General features: G+C 38.6%; 1 pseudogene; it reads right to left on the reverse strand.

Annotated features, from left to right (window-relative positions):
• Positions 1-1284: 1284 nt before the first annotated feature.
• Positions 1285-2793, reverse strand: LOC149018984 (receptor-like protein kinase FERONIA pseudogene; annotated as a pseudogene).
• Positions 2794-4562: the final 1769 nt, after the last annotated feature.

Genomic DNA, 4562 nt, shown 5'->3' on the forward strand with positions numbered 1-4562 from the left:
TCTTTTGTTGCTATCATTTTTTGTTCTTTCGTGTTCTAAAAGCCTTTAGGGGTTTTCACTTTGCAGTATTCCAAAAAGCAGTGACTTGTTGATATACTCGATTCACTGCAAAATCTTTTAATTCTTTTCCGCCAAGTTCAAGTATTGAAGGGACAGATCCATGGCACTACTTTGTTCATCTGTTGATCTAGCTCTAAATGACCGGACCAATGAAATTAGATTTCCTTTCTTCCAAGATCTCATCCATAGTTGTTGAATTGGTGAGCACCACACAACATTGCTCTTTGCCCTTTTAAGATGATGCTTATACTGCTAATGTGTTGTACTTGCCAAAGCTAGGTTTTTGCATCTTACAAGCCTTTTAGGTTAAGCTTCTGGAATTTGCAACTTGGCGTGGACTAGTAAGGGTCCGGAGATTTCTAGGCATAACGTATTGTGATTTGATTTACAAAGAAACTTAGGGAGACTTAAGTACCATTCTGAGCTCATGATGCTAATACAAATTGGTTCAATATAGGAGAAAATTGGTGTAGGATAATACCACAGTCTAACAAAAATATTCTTGTGTGTATAGGGGTACTTAACCAACAGCTAAGAGTGGTTGGGTGGAGCACTGAAACTTGCAAAGATGGACATCTAAGGTCTATCAATTTTGGAAGAGGAAAGGGAAACGGGATCTTGGAGAATATGCTTATGGGTTTGCAACAAGGGATTAAAAGTGCAGAGGAAAATGGTTTTAAAATAGATGAAATATGGACACACAATCCGAATATAGCAAACCTATTACCATAGCCTTCAAGACAAAAATGAACTCTTCAGGGACTACCTATGCTGTTGGAGTTGGTAACATCGACAAAAATGTCGGAATATAAACCAATCCCAAACTTCAGACTTTTTTTGAGAGGAATTCCGGTATGGCATCCACCTTACAGGATAACCGTAATAGAACAATTTCCAGTATTTATAAGTGTTATCAGCCGTAATATTAATGCTAATTTCTTTTTCTATCAAAAAAAAAAAGTTTCAAAACCAAACTGTTGCTTTTCTTATGGTTGTAAGAGGAAGTCAGAAACCCAAAATCTACTCATGATTATATGGCTTGAACAATGTCAGTTCTCACCACCAACAGCTTCAGCAGAGAAGGCTTTCCAAGTAGAAATCAATAAATGTCGAGAATCACCTATTTTCATTTACCAGCTCTGTGAAACAACATTCCCCTTTCAATGAATACAATTAAATCAGAGAATCAAGAGGTTACCTCTCTTGCAATCACCTTTCTCTTCATTAACCAACTTGCTCATACCGTCTTGAATGTGTGATCTCCACAAGTGAGAGGTAGCGGCCATGATTAGCCGCTAAAGAAACCCAACTCCGCCCAAACCGGTAGATCAAGAAACATACAAGACAGATTGCAATGCCACCGCCGACCATTGCACTTCCGGCGACAAGTATTAATCGCCAAGACGGAAACCCAGAATGATCCCTAGCTGATTTGGTTGTTGGTGAAGGATTCATTCCAGCTAGATTACCATCAGTTTGATTCAATTTGAATATCTCTAATCCATTCAATATTGCATCGTAGTACATAGGCTTTGCTTCAATGCTAGAATGGAGAGAAATCCAGAGATCTTGTTTTCCTTTGTAGTTTCCCTCTCCAACAACCATTCCAACATAATCTACATACACTGCCACTCCATTTCTACCACTCCACTTTATAACATCCATTTGATCTCCTGAAGTCTCATTACCAATTGAGATATAAAACACAATCTGATCTGGTTTCGTTATCTGATCTCGGGTCTCACAGAAATGAAATCTGAATAGATAGAAGAACCCATTATCCAAGCTAAACGACCAAGATAGCTGCTTGTGAATATTGATTTCAGAATCCAAACCCAAGAACCTTGCAGTCTGGTAGAGATACTCTGGTGCTGTATAAGGGGATATAGTTGATGAGTAATGAATGGGTACCTCTGCTTTCTTGCTTGTGTCGCCATGTTCACCACCAAGTATGTACTGACTATCTTGAAACCAAGCACGAAAGATGCCCGTATCGTTTTCCGGCGGAATTTCATCTCCGGCGACGTTTAATCGGTAAACAGTCTCTAACGCTGTGTAGTTATCGAATTCAAACCAATTCAGCTGACCCACAAACGAGAGTAATTCGTTGCGAATGTAAAGATTGGAAGGCATTGAGACAATCTCAATCCCATTAACAAAGCCATAATAACCAACAGATGGACTAAATGTGATGTTCAATGTATGGCCTTCTATGTTGATACAGAATTCCTTGATCAAGTAATCCTGGTTGAGGTAATCAGAGGTGAGGGAAGGACTGAAGTTGCTTAGGAGAGTGAATTGACCCGTGGAGACAGTGAAAAAGGCGTCGGATCTGTTTAAGCCAGAATAGGAATCTGGGTTGAAGTAGAGACGAATGAATTTTGAGCCAGGTGAGACTGAAAATGAGTAGTTGACTTGAGAATAGAAGAGCCGAGCAGTCATGTAAGGGATTTGAGGTATGGAATTGGCCTGTGTAGAGGCTTCAGAGATGGTTGACGTGTTGGGTTGTGCAGAGAACATGAAGTTAGAGCCAACATCGCTGGTCCAGTTGCGGCCATTAAAAGCTTCAGAAGTGTTTGAAGAAAAGCCACAGTTAATGAGAATGTTTTCTGAGGGAATGTAGAGCAGATCAGCTTTGATTGAGATTGTGAGATGGATGACAAGGAAGTGGATGACAAGGAAGTAGAAGTAGAAATCTACAGCACCCAAAGGGTTTTTTTGGGTGATCTTCATGGGATCACCTAATGGGTAGTTTGAGCATGGAGAAGATCTTGAAATCTCAATGAGTTTGAAGGTTTCACGTTTCAGGACCCAAAGTCAACTGGGCGTATGAGCAGGGTGATTGAACATCTCTCTGGTCGTCGTTTCTGTGTTAGACTAGACAAATTGCATTAAAATAAAGGTCGAGAACGTGAGTGTGAGAACCAAGGTGCGCAGCAAGTAATTGATAATACACGACCATGAAAAGAATTGATCTAGCCCACTATTGTTATTGATGAACTCTGTTTGAGTAATGCATCATCCATGGATTCTCTTGCGTGTATCCTTTAATTTAAAATTTTAGAACCCGTTGATCTGCAACTATCAGAACCGTGTTCTGGCGTCCCAGCAGACTTGGAATCAATCAATCCTCCTGAATGCACTTAGATTTTAATTTTGCCATTTTTTTAAAAAAAAATTTATTTTTTAATATTATCATAGGAGGAAGGTTGTTTTTTGTCTGACCATTAGCTTTTTTGTTTTTTTCTGGTGAAGTCACCTATAACTTTCATCTTGTTTTTAGAAATTATTTTTTTAATCTTAATTTAAATTTTATTTAATTTATGGGAAAATTTTAACAAGAGTATGAACATTTCAAAGCTCCATCTGAGAATGTATAGTGGAGAGGTCATGGGTTCAACTCTTGCGAAGAGTTCCCTCTGAGGATGTAATCAAGGTGTGTGCAAGTTAGCTTTTTTAGTTTGGTTCCAAGACGGTGAAGCAAATGTTACTCATATGTTCTCACATAATAAAATCCAAACCTCCCAATTGATCATCTCTAACAAAAGAGGCATGGATATTTATTTTCCAGAAACATGGTGATAGCTCGCAAAATTCGGTACCTTAGAAGTATTAAATTCTCTCGCTGGCAAAATTCGGTAGCCGCTGCTGTCACAGCTTGCGCAATCTCCACAGATGTTCAAACCTTCTTTTTATACAAGAAATCATTGCAAGCGCACCATAGGTACCAACAAAGAGATAAGCAATGGCGCAACAAATGTAGTCTAAAGCATCAATTCACCTAGGAATGGGCTTAGGTAGGTGTTGCAACCACTAATGAACTTGAGGAGAACTATCTATTTGTTATTCCCAGGTTGACACGAGAGGGGGTGAATCAGTGTTTTCTAAAAATTCCCTTTGATGTAACGCTTCTTTAAATTCAAGACAATAAAGATAATCTTGTAATTATCAATTATACAAGAGCACGTCCACCACACACTACAATATGGCTGGATCTACCAGACAGTGCACCACCACTCTGCAATCAAAGCACTCCAATATATACAATGAAAAATAAACTAGAAACGCAAGACATCAAATTTACGTGGTTCAGCCAAATTGCCTACGAAGTAATACCATAAATAGAACTTCGTATTTACTCAATACTTTCCAACTAGAATTTTAATCACTACAATGATCAAAGAACACCCACTCTCAATTAATTCAAAACATAGAGCACCCACTTTAGTATTACTCTTATACCCACAAAAGTATAAGGCCACAACTTCAAACAACTCATCCCTAACAAGCAACTACTTGAAAGGTGAAACTTTTCAAATTAATGGAGATTACAATAGATTACTCACCTTCTTCTTCAACGTTTTCACCAAAATACACATCCAAGCTTGTTCTCCGTACCCATATTGCTTCTTGGCTTTTCCTCCACGTTTTTCTTAGTCTTCACACGCCAAAAAACTCAAAAACCCCCTTCTGTTTCGCTTAAATTCGAGCTTTTAAGGAGA

Source organism: Hakea prostrata, chromosome 4, assembly GCF_041222555.1.
Source record: "Hakea prostrata isolate BN-2017 chromosome 4, UWA_Hpros_2, whole genome shotgun sequence".
Classification (NCBI taxonomy): Eukaryota; Viridiplantae; Streptophyta; class Magnoliopsida; order Proteales; family Proteaceae; genus Hakea; species Hakea prostrata.